The following is a 19,668-nucleotide window of genomic DNA, read 5'->3' on the forward strand; positions in this document are numbered from 1 at the left end:
AAAATCAATAAGAGTATAGAACAACAGTATCAATAAGCTCAACATAATTGCCACTTATAGGACCCTCCACCTAAAACTAACAGAATACATGTTCATTTCAAGTACACATGGAACGTTCACCAAGGGAGACCATAATCTGGTCCATCAAACAAATCTCAAAAAAATCAAAGAATTAAAAATCATACCAAGTGTGTTCTTCGACAGAGTTTAACTGGAAATCAATAACAGAAAGCTATCTGAAAATCCCTAAATATTTGGAAATGAAACTGCAAACTTCTACTTAACTCATGGGTCAAACACGGAGCCAGTATTTGGCTCATAGTATTAACTCAAAAAGTATTTGTTGTATTGGCCTCCCACAATTTTTGATATGTGTTGGTTTCATGTTCATTCAATTTAATATATTTTCCAATTTGCTGTGTGTCCTCTTCTTTGAAAAAGATCTTTACCCTTGAGGTGTTTATATTCTAGTATGTATGTGGTGGGGTGAGACTGCAAACAATATGTGGTGGGGGTGAGACTGCAAACAATAAACATATTAAATAAATAATATACTCGTAGAGACTTAGTGCATGAGGCACGCTTTGTACCAGGAAGAAAAATGGAGCAGAGTATGGGGAACTGGGAGAGCTGGCAATTGGATCGTCAGAATAGGCTTATTTTGAAGGGGACTTTTGAGCAAACACTTGAAGGTGTTAGCCAAATAGTTATCAGAAGGAAGAGCATTCTAAGAGTGAGAACAGCTAGCTCGAAGTTCCTAAAGTGAAGGCATGCCTCACATGATCTAGGAATGGCCAACAAGTCGGTGTGGCTGGAGCAGAGTGAGAGGGGTACAGGAGGAGGAAAGACAAGTAGCCACCTCACGTAATCCTTGCAGACAACTGAGAGAACTTTGGCTTTTACTCTGAGTGATTCAAGATCCATTTCAGGATTTCCGTCAGAGGAGTGTCATGCTGTGTTCTGGAATAAACTATAGGTGATAAGGACAGAAAAAAAAAGGAAGACCAATAAGAAAGCTGCAGCGGTAATGCAGGTGGTTATTACAATAATTGCAGGGAAGAAATACTTGCGGCTTGGGACAGGGTGGTAGGAGCAGGGATGGTGAGAACTGGTAGAATTATGAATATATTTAGAAGAAAGAGCCTACAAAATTTCCTAACATATTAGATGAGATGCTGTAGGAAAATAAAGGAGTAGAGGATGACTCAAGGTGTTAAGTCCGAGCACTTGGAAAGCTGGAGTTGTCATCAATTAGATGGTATGGCTGCAGGTTAAACAGGTTTGAAAGGGGAATGCAGAGTTTAGTTTTGGATATAATAAACATGGGACGAAGTAGTTGGTTATAGGAGACTGATGTTAAAGAAAGAGAGGTATGGGCTTGGAAGAGTCAGAAGGTGGACCATTGTGGGGACAGAGCCCCAGAAAGCAGTTTCCAGGCTCTCGGCCTCATGTGGAGAGGTGCTGGCTCGGATGGTGGATGGCCGTCAGCTGTGGCTGGTTGGCCATCAGCTATAGTCATTAAGCCATTGGTCACTGATATAACTGCCGCGGCTACGGAGGAGAGCCGAGGAGAGTGAAGGAGGAGACTGAAGGAGAGTAAGGAGAGTCGAGGAGAGTTGGTCGGTTGGCAGCAAAGTGGACAGCAGGTCGCACGTCGTGTAAACCCAGCCTCCAGTGAGACCATAGTGGTATGACTTCCCTACCTATGGCTCCGTGGGTGTTTCTTTTTGGCCTCACCATGTCCTGCGTCCTTATGTGGGGAGCGGGAGCAGAGACCCCGCAGGCCGCCCCACCGGACACCCCGCATGACAACCATATATCAGTCAAGGTCCTGGCAGGAAATAGAAGGTATATGCAAACTGAGTGATTGAGAAGGAAATATTTACAAGGGTATGGGCAGGGTTTAGGGAACACAACAGGACTGGCAGAGTACTCCCGAGGCATTAAGATCCCTGGTGTGAAAGGCGAGTGGAGGGAGCACCCATCATTCCTGAAAAGGGTGACTGTGTGGGCGGAGAGCTCTGACAGGAGAGCGGCCTTCCATAGAGGAATGCAGCAAATCTGTGGCAACCTGGCAGAAATACATACTCCAACCTGGCTTTCTTTCTATCCTCTTATCTCCTGCCAGTGCCTCCCATGGGCCAAACCCAAATGAAAATTAAAGGTCATGGGAGCAAGTTGCTATGCCTCCAGGAAAGAAGGGAGGAGAGCAACTCTAGAAAGGCCAACAGAAAATATGAAGCATATATGCTATTTAAGCCATGAGTCTGGATGAGGTCCACAAATAATTATATGTGGATAGAGAACCAGGACAACTCAAGGCTGAGCCCGGGGCATTCCAACGTGAACAGAAGCTGAGGGAGGCTGGTGAGCAAGGGAAGAAGGAGGAAAATCAAGTGCAATGTCAGGGAAAACAGTGATTCAGGGGGAAGGAAGTAACTGTGTTGAAAGCTGCTGGTAGTGTCAGATTAGAGGAGGACTGAAAATTGGCCAGTGGATTTAGTTGCATGGAGAATATTGGTGACCTGAGGGAGTAGTTTGACCAGAGCTGTAGGGGTAAACACTGATTGAAGGAGAAATGGGATGAGAGGAATTGGCTGAGGTATTTCAAGGTGTTTTTCTGCAAAAAGGAGTAAGACATAGGTAGGATGGTAGACAGCAAGGGAAGTAGGGTCAGGAGAAGGCTTTGTTATTGTTTTGTTTTGTTGTTTTGTCTTTTAAAAGGCAGAACTAACACCATGTTTGCCTTCTGATGGACATGATCTAATAGACAGCTAACCATTGACGATGTAGGAGAAGGCAGAATATACTCCCACAGGAAAGAGGGGAAAGATATGATACAAAAGCACATATTAAGGAAAATATAAGTACAGAATTCACAGACCTGCTGTGAGGAATAAAGGAAGTAATGTGTGAAAAGCAGTTGTTCACAGCATATAGAAAGTACCCAACAAATGTTAGCCATTCCTAATCATTAGTAGTAGTAGTTGTAGTAGTAACTTCCCTTGACCTTATTTTTCTCATCTATTAAAAAATAGCTGGTATATATTTCTAAAATGCTATCCAGCTATCCATCTCATGTGAGATGGGATTACTCAAGACGCTAAACATGATGTCTAAACAGGACCTAATCTCCAAGCCGATATCACATGAGATCACCAGGTAATACTTGAAATGAAACCTGTACTCAACATAAATATATCCAACCATATGTGAGAGCTTCATGGTGTGCACCAGGAGAAATTATAATGCCACTGGGCCTATTGCTACAGTAGGAAAACAGTTAAGAAAAAAATTCTCCTTACACCTGAGTCTCTAAGACTCTCTAAAAGCAATTGAGTCGTGCAACTCCCATTGTGGACTGGGTTGCTATGTAAACTGTGCTCCATAAGGCATTTAAAGATTTAGCACAAGTGGCTTGAGGTTTAATCTTTTAATTCCATTGCTCCATACGTTCCTTGTAGGTTCAGTGAACAAGGAATTTAGACATAATATTAGAAACCCATTTTCAGGAAAGGGCTTAGGCACGGACAAAATGTGCCGCGTTTTAGTGCACAAAAGAGACTCCAGACTAATCTCTGGATTTACTCCGTCTAAGGGTAATTCTCAGGCAGGGATTCTGCTGAAAAGACTCATGCTTACACAGTAAATTGTCTGGGGTGCCCTCCTCCATCATCAACCCGCCAGCACCTCCAAAGTCCTCTTTCATTAAAGGGTTTGTGTAGATGGACTATGTTCACAAACATACCAATTTGGGTCATTTGCTCCCTGATAAAAGCCCCAATTCACTGTGAAACACTATGTGCCACTTATGGACTTAGGGACATTTGCACTTTAGAACAGTAGAAATACTCACATGACTGCATTTTCAAACACAGTGTGGATGTTCAAACCACTCGTCACCTAGTTGAATAGAATGAAGGCCGCCGCCTCCGCCAAGGTGCCCCTGCTACTCCAGACACACACACACACACACACACACACACACACACACACACACACACACACACACGCGCCGTGCTCAGGCTGTGACACTATTTCATGCGTAGCAAAAGCCTTACACACAGAGTTTCAGCAAGTCTTTAACCATCTCAGAGATTGATAGTATGAAGACTAATTAAAGCCGCTTAACCCACGAAGGTAAATAGGCATGTTTGAATGACATATAGGAAGCATCTCACATATTGAATGTGTGTACATTAGCAGCACTGCAGTAGATGGAGAAATACAGTGTCAGGAAAAACAAATCACAATTTACCCAGCCTGAACAACCAGAGCTAGTTTACATATATCAGATTTAATTTTATTTTTCACGAGTCACTTGAGGGCAAGGCACATTTTATATTTGAGCTTTGACGAAGTGCTGAATTTGCTCTTCTCTTGCCCTCCTCCCCTTGGGAACTTGATGAGTTACTAAATAGTTGTGATATTCCTTGACACTTTTTTAAAATAACTTACCAGAATTTTCTTCAGTTTTTATTTTTCAGTTCCTTTAACTCTTTAGTAACTCCAGGCAATTTGACCAGGATTGTTGAAGCTCTGGGGGCCGCGAGTTAAATCGCTGGGTCAGGGGAAGGTGTAGGGAGCTTATGGCTAACACAGGGTGGCCCAAATTTTTTGTTTTCACAAAGAAGGTAATTATCTGAACTTACATTTTTCTACCCAGAAAATCCAGGCAGTAATAATCCCTTCAAAGCAGTGTCATAAGACTTACTAAAGTGTTCTAAAATTTCTTGGCATTTCTGGACAACAAATTCCACTACTATTATTTTACATTATCACAAATACTGTTGTATTTTGATAATGGCACTGGCAGGGACTTTTGTTCTTTACCCTCCTGCATATTGCAGTGTTTAAAAAAAAAGAAAAGACTCATCTGAGGTTGCAGTCAGAGAGAAAAGCAGAAGAGAAGCATTTTTGATATAGTAAAGCAATTTTACTATGAGTGTCATCAAGGTATAAAGGAAACAAATTGTGGCATGTTTTATCACCTCAAAATAATTAAGCCAATATTCACTGATGCTTATAAAAGTTTGACACTGAAACAAGAAAACTCTTTTAAAGTTTTCTATTAGAGTCTTTATTGTATATAGTCTGCTGTGATAAGAGTTTGGATATTTCATCTCCTTTTTCCCACATTGATGTTCAGACCTGCCTAAACTTGGTGACTAAGCCTGTTAAGGTTGCCAGATAAGCAAATAAAAATATAGGCTATCCAGTTAAAACTACAATGTCAGGTAAATAACAAATAAAATTTAGTCTAACTATGTCCTATACAATATTTGGGACCTTCTTAAACCAAAACATTATTCTGGTTTATGTGAAATTCAAATTTAACTGGGCACTTATATTTTATCTACCAGCCCTAAGCATGCTGGGATTTTTAATAGCTCTGTGGGAGAGAGAGCTAGCTGGGTTTGTCAAAGTTAAGAAGACTGGGGCTAGCTGCCCCCCAGAGAAACATGAATCACGGATGCCTGAGGGTTAAAGTTTCTCTTGATGAGACCTGACTTCATACGAACAGACAAGATAGTAGAGCTGGTGGGGGTGGGGTGGCAGAGACAGGGAGGAAGAGCAGGAAAGACGAAGCTTCTGCCTGTATGTGCTCAGACTCATCCACATTCTAGGGGCCTCAGTGGGATTGATGGTGGGTTCCAGGTAGTAGCGGCCCAGGGGACTCACCTGGGATTCTGGCTGTGGATGGCAGAGTGATTCCTGACCTGATGTTCCAGGCTGATTCTCTTAAAGGTGGAGAGTTTAGCTCTTCCAGCTACATGGAGCTAGGACAGGCCAAGTGGGATGATGGACAAACGTTCTCACATTTTAAATTTCAGCAAAAGATTATTATTATTCTCATATCATGTTTCATATTTCACCAGAATAAAAACAAGATTAAAAGCACTGGCTTTCAAGTCAAACTGACCTGGGTTTGAATCCTGGCTCCACCTTCTAGAGAGTGAGACTTTAAGCAAGTTGCGTGAAGTGAAGTTCCTCATCTGTAAAACAGAAGTAATGATGCTATTTCACAGGGATGCTGGGAGGATTAAATAAGTAATTTCTAAAATGCTTAATACAGTCTGACAACAAGTAAGGTCTCAGTAAATTGTACCTGCATGTTATATATATTTTTATAAGGGTCAAATTCTGAATCTGAACTGAATATTTCACAAGAAGCCCTGTTCTAGTTGTGGATTTAATAGTATTCATTGACAATCTCTGAGGAAAAATCCATAGCAAGTGTTAGATTGGCCCTTAATCATTATCAGCCTATTAGGGCAATGAGGCCATTAGAGTCCAATGATTAAACTTTTTGTTACTTAAACTATAACCCCATAATTACTGACGAAGAAAAAACTTCTTTGATTAACTGAATGCATGAGCGCCGAATGAAGAAAATCCTTCAACTCGATATTGGAATTTGTATTGCTCAAAACGAGCTATTTCATTGATTCTTCCATAATATATGTCCACACGTGAATACTGCCCGCCCATGATATTACTGTCACTTTTCCGACACTTCTTGGGTTCTGAAAGTCAGCACATAAAGAGCAGTGGTTCTCACCCTAGCTGGACAGGAGCAACAGCTAAAGCGCTGTTTTAAAAAACAAAAACAAAATGAGAAAGGGCTCTCCTCTCAGACCAATTTAATTAGAATCCTGAGGTAAGGCATAAATATGAGTATGTTTTAAAAGCTTTCTAACTGATTGTATCATTAAGCCAGTTTGAAAATATTGGGTAGAGGAAAGAACACAAGCTTCTGAGTCATGCTAAGTTGGGTTCAAACCCAGGTCTCTGTCTTTATTAGCTGTGTTGCCTTGTACAACTTAGTACTAATTTCTCACAGCAATAGTTCCCTTTATTAGAAAAAAATGGAAATACTTAATTTCCTAAAGATCCATGGAGTTACTACAAAAATGGAAATTATTATTCTACAACTTACATAGAAGATGGTCTCATTCAGACATCTCTAGCCCTAATTTCTTTCCATTCAAAAAGACTAGCAAATCACAATATAATAGTTATTTTATGCATATATACATATATATATGCTTTGTTATCTTGGACTTTCCAGAGCCATTTCTGAAGCCTAGACCTGAAAATTTTGGTAATAAAATGTTATTAAAAGAAATTTAAATTGGTTTCACCATAATATCATTATTATTTCCTTGTTCTTCCTGCCTTTGATTTTATAGCAGAAAAATTTCTCCTGCTGTGCCACGTCTTCTGAAGAGCTTCCACTGACTTCCCTTAATCCCAAATTTCCAAAATTTGGAGACTGATTCTCATACTTAACTATTTTATTTCATGGTAATCTTCCTTGCTAAAGTTGTTGTCTAAGATAGGTTTATTTTTAAATTTTTAAATCAATTTTGTTATCAGAATATTTTTGTAATTCTCATCATAGCCCTTGAGGTTCTGGTGACAAACAAAAGTGTCACATAACTAGGGTTAGAAATCCTATTTCCAACTCTTAGAGAGAAATGGATGTAACGGTCGTAACCATTCAGAGTTGATACTCAAAATGCTTAGAAACCAGTACTATAAGTTACAAATAACACAATTACAAATATAACCCCCTTTAAAAAAATATAACCATACTTATGGTAAAATTATTTTTAATCAAATGACAGTAGATGCAGTACAAATTACTCACTAAGTCATTCTGATAATTTCCAAATTATTTATTGGTTTTCAAAAATTAGTGTTATGTTTTTTTCTAAATTGTTTTTTGTGTTTTTGCTTGTTTGATATGGCTGTCACTAGCTAAATCGTCTGAACCAGGAGTTGACATAAAAAACTTTTATCAAACTCCTCTCGTGGCTTTCCATTTAGTAGACTGTTATTAAGTATTAAAAAAAAAAAGATAATTTTTCTTAATATTAAGGTTATTGTCCATGGGACTGAGTCCCACAGCCTCCATTTTTCACATTTTAAGTATGATTTTATGCAGAAGAGAAGCAGTCAATGTTTCATTGATTATTATTGTAATTTTAATGCCTTGATTTATAAGTTTTCCAGAAGTTGTTTTCTCATTTGGATAGATAAAGGTATTGCAATAACTAGGAACATGATTCCATATAGTAATAATCCTCTCATATCAAATTTACTTTTTAAAAATTTCATTAACTATCACATGATTTTATTTACTCAGTCATTTTTAAACAAAGTTTTTAGTTTGGAATAACTTTTTATTTGTAGGATAGTTACCAAGATAGTACAGGAAGTTTTCACATACCTTTTACCCAGTTTCCCTTAATGTTAACATCTTAATCAACCATGGGCCTGGGCCATTTGTCAAAAATAAGAAATTAACTTTGGTAACATACTATTTACAAAATATTTACAAAATCTAAACTTTATTGAGATTTTACTTGTAAAACTCAAGTTTTCCTTTACTACCAATTCCACATCCCTCCATAAAGGCAACTTTTATTACCAGATCAGTTTGCTACACATTATATTATAGATTATTTGACTTTTTTTATTTCATTATTAGAATGAAAATAAAATTCTCTTGTGACTGTACATTCTAAATGAAAGCGACAGTCTTCTCTTTATGGTTTTTGGTAGAGCATTTATATTATATATATATATATATGAGAGAGAGAGAGATAGATAGCTAGAAAGATAGATATAGACATAGATATATAGATATAGATATAGATATTTCTTTTTGACTGTGGCATTAAGTTCTAGAGTGAGATGTATCATGGCTCAGAAGAAGTTAACCCAAGATGGTTCAAATAAAGAAATTTTAATGAACTATTCACAGAGGTGTGGACAGCTTTCAGAGAATGAGCAACTTCCTTGAGGATTCTTATATTTGTACGTGTTCCTTATTTTCTAGATATATGTGGAACCTGGGATATCATAGCATAAAGCAAGCAAGCCTGCTGTTGTTTGGATTTCTTTTATTTCAAGGCAGTTGTATTAGTCAGAGTTCTTTAGTGAAACAGAACCAATAGAATATATTTATATGTGATTTATTATAAGGAATTGGCTCATGCGATTATGGAGGCTGGCAAATCCCAAAAACTGGAGGGGATGTCAGCAAACTGGAGACCCAGGAGAGCTGGTGATCTAAGTCTAGTCCAAATCTAAATGCCTGAGAATCAGGAGAAGCAATAGTGTTGTTCCAGTCCAAAGGTGGGCAGACTCAAGACCCAGGAAAAGCAAATATTTCAGTTCGAGTCCAAAGACAGAAAAAAAGCCAACATCCCAGTTTGAAGGCAGTCAGGTAGGAAGAATCCTCTCTAGCTTTGGGGTCTGCCTTTCTTATTCTATTCAGGCCTTCCATTGATTGGATGAAGCCCACCCACTTTAGGGAGGGCAACATGCTTTATTCGGTCCAATGAATTCAACACTAATCACATCCAAAAACATTCTCACAGACACACCCAGAATAACGTTTGACCAAATATCTGGGCACGTGGTAGACCAGTCAAGTAGACACATAAAATTAAGCATCACATCAGGAAATGGGCCATCTGCTTATTTCAATTCATGAGGCACTTTATCGCTAAGGATTGTTATTCTTTCCAATCTAAGAGATGATGGTGATGTTCTATTTGGGTAATATGTGCATATGTGTGTGTAATACATAATATACAGAGGGTATAAAAAATGTATATACATTTTAAAGAAGAAAAAAACTGTATTAAAATTGTAATGCTCAATTTATACCGATAATAAAAGATGAATACAAGTCATGTGTACACATTTTTTTGGCACTCCTGGTATATGCACACATACATGTATATGCTTTTTTTTTTTTTTACAGGAAACACAAGATCTCCGATCATAGGACAAACCATTTATTATTCACTAAGCATCTTAGCCATGAGCTTCAGTCCCCATGGAGCCATTCAGTGAGGGTCTGATGTCACCCTGCACATGCAATGGAATTGCACCGCAAGAGAGAGGAACCCTCAATTTAGGAAACTCAGAACTTTTATAAGTTGCTCACACATCTATACATCTTCCTCTTCAAAGAAGGAGAGAGACCTTTACTCTGGAATGTAAACAAATAATCTCTGGAGAGGAGAGAAAAAGACCTCTATCTTTCCCTCACTATCCTGGAATGTAAACAAATGGTGCCAGTACAGATAAGTCTTTAACTTCTCCAAAGCAATACACTGTTCTCTAACTTACAAGGCATATTTGCCTTTGAAACTTTAAATGCAATAATCTTTTTACCTGATTTCCTCAGAGTGATTGTTAATTACTAAGATTTCAGTTTGGTTGCAAAACAATCAACTGTAAGGTGCCAGAATTCTTTATAAAATCATAAATAAAGATAATTTTGTTGTTGGTAATGGTTTTCCTAATCCATTTTCCCACTAAAGAGCAACAAATGTAGATGGCTTTAGAGGTCCTTCTTTCTTCCAATACCTTAGCAGAGAGCTGGCTTAGCTGGCCTGGCTCAAGCCTGCAGAAGAGAGAGAGAGAGAGAGAGAGAGAGAGAGAGAGAGAGAGAGAGAGAGAAAAGCTTTCAGTCAACGTCAGCAGGGGGAGGAAAGGCTCTTCCCAAAGTTCAAGATGTGTGTCCTCTAGGGCTTTACTTATGTTTAGCAGTCCCTTGATACATTTATTGCAACTTAGAAAAATTAGATGTTCCCAACCTCTCCTAAGCTAACCTACAAATAGGTACCATGGTGTGGGGGTGGGACTCATTTGTGACCTCCGACTGCTGGCCAAGGCAGGCCCCTTTCTGCTGGGACCTTGTCCTTGGTGGATACAGAATATTATGCCAGGAATGTGCTTTGAAATAATTGAGAGGTCAGGGGATTGCATGCACTTTGCTGCTTCTTGTTTTTAATTTTTTCCATCTCATCAACACAATTTTATGTCTACACTGTGTGTTACTAGTTGTATATAACCGTGACCACGCTGAATGACACTAAACAGTGCAGATCTGTATATTATGAAAGTCAAAGATGCATTTTTCTTTAATCATTTCCCAGTACCTTTTCCCAGGAGGCAGTTTCCTTGTGATCAGACAGCCCATATTCATTCTCTTCAGGCTGAAACTGCCTCATTCCACTTACCCTAAATGGAAGTAATGAAATTACTGTTCTCTCTGATATTCTCATTGAAATACTTTGTCATAGCTTTCATCAGTTTCTAGAAGGTTCGCTGTGTGAAATTTCATTCTTTTGATTGTCTAGTTTTATGGGTTATGATTTTTCTAAGTATAAAGTTTTTCTTCTTCATGATTACAGTTACTGGCTACCTAAAAGGGCTATAGATAACTGAAACACAAATCCCGGTATCATATCTCAGACTTAATATCCTTCTACAACAGAAAATACACTTAAAATGTTAATGTGCTCATCGAGCAGGTGGTGTTTGATAGTATCACAAAGAAGTATCATGATAATCATGTCTGCCCTATCCTTTTTCTATCTTATATCCCCAAAAGGAAGCTACTTTTTATGTGAAAAGCTGAGGGTTTATATGACTTTTTTCATAATGGCAGCCAGAAAAAAGGGACTAACTTAGGTTTAGAGCACCAAGGCAATGTGCTTAGGACCGCAGAAAGCTCAGAGCAGCAGAATAGATGTTGCCAAAGACAGAGTCAAACAGAAAGAAAGGTTAGGTCTCAGGCCCAGGAGCATATGCGCAGACACATTTGCAATATATTTGAGGAAATCATAGCCATTTTAGCAATAAGCTTCAGCTTAGGGAAGTGCATGAACTAATATTGGGTCCCAAGTACCTAATACAGGGGCTAGGACCTGGTAGGTACTTAATAAATAAATGCCAGTTGAAGAAATAAATGAATGAATGGCTAAACCTGAACATATGGCCCAAGGGTGGCCTGTCTCAGTGTATTGACTCCTCAAGAGAGATTATTCTGGATTTCTTACCTCTCTTAGGCTACATGCTTGATAGCCTCATTCCAAGTGGTGTAGTAAGCTTCACCATTCACTTACTGTTCCAGCAGGAACTAACCCATTGATTTCTCATTACTAGCCCAAGACCAAAGGTAGAAATAGCCTAGATTTATAGCACTGTTTCAGGAAGTCCGCAGAGACTACTAGAGGACCAATTGGTCGGGGTGAGTTAGCACAACTAAGTGATTCATGAGGAAGGCTGAAAGAACAGCCTAGACCAGGGGTGTCCAAACTTTTTTCAACGTTTTTTACCAAGGGTCATATGCGGTAAAATATACAAACAGCCGGGCCACTCACTCGAGGTGAAGTACGTATTGCGTCACCTGGTTTATTTAAGTAAACTAAATATATTTTTGGAATTTGCTGCGGGCCAATTAAAAATGGATTGCGGGCCACAGTTGGCCCACAGGCCGCAGTTTGGACACCCCTGAACTAGACCTTGGATAAGCCCGTACTGCTGTAGTAGGGCCATTCTGAGGTGAAAATGATGGCCTTGACAACAGGAAGTATGGTATCCTACCAGAAAGGGAAGTTATACCTGCTTGGTGACAGAATAGGCCACTGGGTCATTAGTGTTTGGCTGAAGTGACATCATAACCACCCTGGGGAGCCTGTGCTGCCATCTGCCACCAACACCAGTACTGTGTGTCTATATGTAGTTGGGGCATAGTTGTTGCTATCACCCACTATCACTCACACTGAGTTGCATCTCAGACCACTCTGAGTATCTGATATTATCCCTCATCTTCTGAAAGGCTTTGGTTTTTCCTAGTTTGAGTTTTTTATTGAGTGCCAACTACTTTGCAGGCACTGTTCTAGTCTGTTTCCATGGAGTTTAAAATCTAGTGTAGTAAGATAGATATATAAGATATCATTTAATGATCAATCCCATGAAGGAAATGAAAAACAGAAGATAAAAATTTAGGTATAAGGGATAACATTAAATAAGATGAATAGGGACGTCTTAGTAAGCTGGTCTATTAGGACTAAGACTTGAATGATGAGAAAGAGGCAGCTATGGAGAGCACTTCAGACAGAGGGACCAGCTAGTGCGAATCCCTAACATGAGAATGGCCCTCTAAGGCACCTCTGACTATGCTGTCCTTCCCTCTGAATGCAACCAGCACTGTCTCCAACCAAAACTCATTGCTGCTCCATGTGCTTCCAGCATACCTCTCCCTATTCATGACATCCACACTTCCCATCCCAGAATCTTAGCCATGAATTCCACCCATAGACTAAGTTTTCCAACCAGGAAGTAGAAGAATTACCCCACACTGTGAGCACAAAAGTGTGCTCATCAGACATTTGCTTTCCTCTCAGAGCCTGATCCTTCTGTAAACATATAGTGAGTGGCTGGCACTTTCCAGGGCATCTGGGTGCCATGAACTAGGCTAAATGCTTTACATTCTGTATCCCATTGGAGTCTCACAACCCAATGGGATTGTTTTTATTCTTGATTCCTTGTACAGATAAGGAAAGTAGGGGACAAAAAGATTAAATAATGTCAAGATCTCAGAATAGTAAGTGGATGGGACTGACATTCAAAGCTGTGTAGCTGATTCCATAGTGTGTTCTCATAACTGTTACACAATTCTCTCATCAATGAAGCCTGAGGCAAAAATTCCTTAGACACTGCACTTCTTGCACAGGAACCTGGGTTGTGTGTGTGTGTGTGTGTGTGTGTGTGTGCGCGCGCGCGTGTGCGCACGGTACCCACTTCCCTTGATTCCAGATCTTCTGAATCATGTCTTGGAAACTAGGTTTTTCACTAAAAAATAAACTTATGTGTATCTAGAGGTATGTTGTACCATTTATTTAACTATTGTTCGTCAGATTCAAATCCATCCTTCTGTATTCTGCTCTGTGATGCTGGGACTAGGATTTTGATAAACACCTACCCCAGATAACTTTGCCACCTGTTTCTGCCTAAGGAAGCACTAAGCAATAGATTGCAACCATCACTCTACATAAGAATACCCTGAGGACCTTTTGCAAACGATAGATGCCTGGGCCCATACCTAAAGTTTTGTTTTCAAGTGGTCTAGATTAACCTAGATATCAGCATTTAACATCTCCCACAAGTTATTTTAACATGCCAACAGGTGTCAGAGTGACAGCACCAAAGGAAAATTGGAAAGCAGGAGGAGGGGAGAAGGGGCTTCCTTTTTCTGTTGCTTGATATTCCAGACAACATGGCTCCAATACTGGCATTTGGCCCTGGCAGCATCAGGGATTTCAGGCGCTAGCCAGGGCATCCACAAATTGTGGACAAGGCATTCATTCTCTGTCAGGAGGCTCAGCGCCCAGCTCCAGCACAACATCCACTTGTTCCTGAGCTCTAGTGGTTTCTACTGGAGTTTTGTGTCAAGTTTTTAAATCTTTAACATGCTCTGAACAGGTCATCTTCTCAAAGAAGGGACACTGACTACTGCTCCTGCATTCTAGGAATGTAAAACCTTATCTGCCTCTATCCTTATCTTGACCTATCTCAACCCACTTCATTCTTAGCATTTAAGCCAACAGAACAGTGATAGAAGTCACGTAGTCCTAGAGCAAGTCAGCCCATGTTACTCCACATGGACTCTTGAAGAAATGTATCATTGCCCCATTCCACTGGGACTAGAAACTACCAAGACAAATCACTAAGACAGATAGCAAATAAGAGTAGTGATCCAAAGGAGAGAAAATCACTGAGAGTTTTGATGGTCAAGGAAATCTTCATGGAAGTGGGGTCCTCAGCTGCGTCTTACAGGGGTTAGGGCTGTTGATAGGAAGGGCGAGGGCATTCCAAGCCATGGGAATGGGAGGAGCAAAAGCAAGATGAAGTACGTTGTGTCACGCAGGGGACCCTGCTCGCTGCGCCATTTGTCGTGCAGGGTCTCAGCTCCCACTCCCCGCCCAAGAACGCAGGACACGGTAAGGCCAAAAAGGAACACCCACGGAGCCATAAGTAGGGGAGTCAAACCAATATATTCTCGCTGGCGGCTGGGCTGGAGACACAGGAAGCAGGATCTACATAATCTGCCTAACAGCAGTCCACGCTTGCCAGCCACCATCTTCTTGCTAGCCCCCATTCTTTTTCCTGCTAGCGTAGCCACAGCCGTTATATTAGTGGCCAATGGCCTACGGGTTACAGCTGACGGCCAACTAGCCACAGCTGCTGGCATCTGATCACAGTTGATGGCCATTTACTACCCGAGCCAGCACCTTTCTATGTGAGGCTGAGAGCCTGGAAACTGTTTTTTGGGGTTTTGTCCCCACAGTTGTCTTCTGAGCACGATCAGCAGACCAGTCTGACAGAAGATATAGGTGAGGGGAAAAGGAAGGAGGAAACAGTGGGTGATAGGGTAGAAAAGATTAAAAAGAGGTTCAAAAGGGGTTCCAAATTTCTAGGTAAAAGGTGAGATTTTATTTTGTGAGCCAGAATATGAAATTTTCAGGTGAGTTCCACAACCAAACCAACTCCTATAGCTAAAACAGCAGGATATGGTTAATGCAATTAGAAAAAGAATCCAAATATCTTACCATAGCCTACAAGACCCTACATGATCTCCCTACCTCCCCAACCCCCTGTCTCCCCAAGGAGAACTGACACAGCACTTTCTCCACAGCACTTTCAATAACTGGGAGAACAAATTCTTTCCTGAAGGGCAATCAGGATAGGGCATTACATCGGCATGAGGTATCAGAGTGCCCATGACACACATGAACTTCGAGATAGTGTTTACCTTGGGCTATGGGAAAAAGGGATAGAGGGGAGTGGAACATTAATTGGATCTTTAAAAAAAGAGTGGAAAGTGATCTGAAGCAAATATTGCTAACTGTTAACATCTTTTAAATTTACTGTTGATTTTTTGGTGTCCATTATGTTATTTTCTCTACTTTTCACTATGCTTGTATACTTGAAATATTTTACAATTATAAATATTTTAGTATTTAATCTGATACGTTTTGATCAAGTAGAAACTATTAGTGACTAAGCAAAATGATTCACCCTTACAATCAATATGCTAGCTATTTTTAAGGAATAAATATTCTTCCCAATTTTAATTTTTTTAAAAGGATGTATTGGAAAATCAGAATAGTTGTTTGTAACCTTCAGTTTCATATGACTGGCACGTCTTTCTCCACAGATGTTCTATGTTCCTCTGAATAGAGCTATATGACTGGGATGAGAAAGGTCTGGTATAGACTGAATGTGTCCCCCCAAAATTAATGTTGAAGCCTAACTCCTTATGTTATGGTATTTGGAGGTGAAACTTTCGAGAAGTAAGTAGAGGTAGATGAGGTCATGATGGTGGGGCCCTTGTGAAGGAATCTGTGCCCTTATAAGAACAAGAAGACAGAAAGAACTCTCTCTCTCTTTCCATGTGAACACAAAGAAAAGGTCACGTGCACACACGGAAGAGGCAGCCACCTGCAAGCTAGGAAGCAGGTCCCCACCAAAAACAGAATCTACCAGCACCTTGATTTTGGATTTCCCAGCCTCCACAACTGTGAGAAATAAATGTCTGTTGTTTAAGTCACCCAGTCTATGGCAGTCTAGGAGGCCAAGAGAACTAAGACAAGGATGTTGGGAGACAGTGGACGAGCAGGAATGAGATATCAGAGTGTCCATGACACACATCAACATTCTTTCTCTCTCTCTTCTAGACACACACTATGGCTTATGCTCCTTAAGATTAAAAACCTCATCCCTCTTCCTGGCCGTTAGCCTTCTGTTTTCTCATTTTTCTCCTTTGCTCCTCTCTCTGTGTCTTCTTTCCTTCCTGATACTCCTTTCTCTTGTCCTGCCCAAAATAGCGGTGGTATGTTTAGGATGAGGAGGTGAGGTATATTTTATTGTTTATTTTTACCCCAACCTCCTGTACTGCCCCAAACACTGACTTTTGTTTTTTCAGCATCCTCTTTTGTATTAGTAACCAGATTTTGTTTGCCATCTCTTTTTGCCAGTTCATAAATTACACAGTAGGTACATTGAGTCCCGTTATATCATGCTTACTTGTGAGTTCTTTTGGTAACTGCATAATTATCTTAGAGATTAATCTGTAAAAATCTGGTGTAACAGGTTGTCCTTAATTTGACCTAAGGTTCCAGCATTAAGAAAGGATAATATTTGGTGCTTAAGAATGCCACCAAGTATTTCATGAACTCATCCTCATTCATCATTGTCAGCTCTTTATTGAATACCCAGAGTTCATAATATTGCACAATGGAGCCCAACACAGGTTTTTGAGCAAAAGACAATAAATCCTGACAGATTTTAAAGAGTGACTTATAAGCTGCAATCTCTTAGGGAAAGGCAGAATCCTGAAATATTTTTCTTTCCAAATAATTCACAAAGATTGCCCCAAGTATCATAATTATATCATTAATTTATGATGATGCCACATTTAAGTCAAGTAGGATCTTATAAATTCCACCCTAATTTGTAGGTGTAGTATCTGTTTATTGGGGTGAAGGGATGTAGTTGAGAAAACATGAGAAAAATCTCCAGAAAAAGAAAAATTCAGTGCAGATGATAATAAAAAGCCCCACATTTACTTTTTAAAATGTCATTAAACCCTGATTTCAGACTAGTTGGAAATTAGTCAATTCTGCCAGCAGTTAAAGGTTTAAAACCTAAAATCATTTTATTTAACACAACTAGGTAAGGTGGGGCATGGGAACAAAGACCCAGGTTTAAATACCTCCCAGGTAGCTTGTGCAGCTGGGGTGGGGGGGTGCAGAAAGGAGGGTAAGTAGATGCTCAAGATGTTTATTTTATAATTAACAAGACTATGGGAAGTTTTTTTGAATCACTAACTGGGATTCCAGGCATTAAACATGGGTCTCAGTGGGATAGGACTTTGCAGGATAGGAGATCCAGTTCATTGATGGGCTGGTAATCAGGGTGTGAGTGCTGGATGTCTTCAAGCAAAAATGAATGGTCACATGGCCTGAAGGTCTTTGAACCCTGGATGACCTGGAAACCCTAAAATTCTGTATTCTTCACATTATTTGGAACAATGCAGCATTCTAAAAATAACAAAATATCAGAAGTGGAAAGAAATTTAGGGACTGTAGGGTTCAATATCTATGTCTTGAACATAAAGAGACCAGGGCCAAGAATTGGAACAGACTACCCCAGGATAGCACTGGTAATTATTGCAAAGTCAGGCCTAGAAAAAAGTCAGTGATTCCCCGGCCACTGTTCTTTCCAATGGCCCACAATAAGTATGGAGACATGTGCATTCTTAATTCGATGGTCATTGCACTCCCTCAGAGGCCAGCTTTAGCTTCATCCTCCTACTAACACCTGCTTTCTCTTTTAACTGTAAAATGTACAAGATATGATCAAACAATATGGTGAATATTGTTTAAATAAAAACATTTGTTACAGTAAAAGATACATTGCCATTAATCCCCCTCAAAACACTCCCCCTCACTTCGAACTCATTTATCCCATCATTCTTGCCACTTTCTGAAGCAGTTCTGGAAGTCATCTTTTGTGAATGTCTTTAGTTGTGCTGTCCTGGCTGCCTCCATATCCTGAATCATTTTGACACTGAGGAAGAGCCATAAGTCACACTGTGTCAGATCTGGTGAATAAAGTGGATGAGGACACACCGTAATGTTTTTATTTGACAGAAATTTCCATACCAGAAGCGATGTGTGACACGGAGCATTGTCACGATGGAGGATAACTTACGGCACAATTTAAAACACACCTTCTCTCAACCGTAGCTCACACCCAACTGACAACACCGAACAAGTTGAAACTTTTCACACATTGTTACTAATGTTCAACATGCCACTTCCCATACTGAAGATCCTGCCTTTCCATTGGATGGCACTTGGCAGAAGCATTCACCGTATTTCGTGATCACAATGGAAAGTCTCCTTGTCACACATCACTTCTAGTATGGAAATTTCTATCAAATAAAAACATTATGTGTGTCCTCATCCACCTTATTCACCGGATCTGGCACTGTGCAATTTCTGTCTCTTCCCCAAAATCAAAATGACCATGAAAAGAAAACATTTTGAATCAATTCAGGACATCGAGGCAGCCACGATAGTACAACTAAAGACACTAACTAAAGGACTTCAAGAACTGTTTCAGAAAGTGGCAGGAATGATAGGATAAGTGTGTTTGAAGCAAGGGGGTATATTTTGAGGATTATTAATGGCAAGTCTTTTATTGTAATATTTTTTTCAAATTTAAATATTCACTGTAATTTTTAATCATACCTTGTATGTACATACAAGAAGTGCCTAGAATGGAAAAAAAAATTCAGAATGTCTTCTTTAAATCTAGCTTCAGGCATCTACTTGGGTAAACTTTTAATCTCATTATGAAGCTATAACTTGATTGATAGAAGTGTATCTTAATGTGGTTATAACAGAGTAATATTCTGGTGTGATGAGATAATCTTAATTCACTGCAAAACATCTGTGTGTGGTGTATTGTCTGATGCTCTGAAGTGTGAATATTGCTTTTCTAGGTAGAAGTCTCAGCATCTCAATTTTCTGTCTGGCTTTTAAATTGTGTCTAATTAAAGGATTTCACATTCCTTCATAATATTGCCTCCTCAAGCAGAATTAAAATGACAGACCACATTTTGTGTTTTTTTTCTTAGAAAAAACTTTCTGTTAATATTTGGGTGGGCTATTTTTTCCTGAAATGTGTTAATTACATTAATTAGCCTTACTTCAAGAACAGTAGCTAGGAGTTAGTAGAATGAATCTGAGGTACATCACTGTTATTCAAAAACCTCCTTCTCTT

This window comes from Rhinolophus hipposideros (assembly GCF_964194185.1).
Source record: "Rhinolophus hipposideros genome assembly, chromosome: 6".
Classification (NCBI taxonomy): Eukaryota; Metazoa; Chordata; class Mammalia; order Chiroptera; family Rhinolophidae; genus Rhinolophus; species Rhinolophus hipposideros.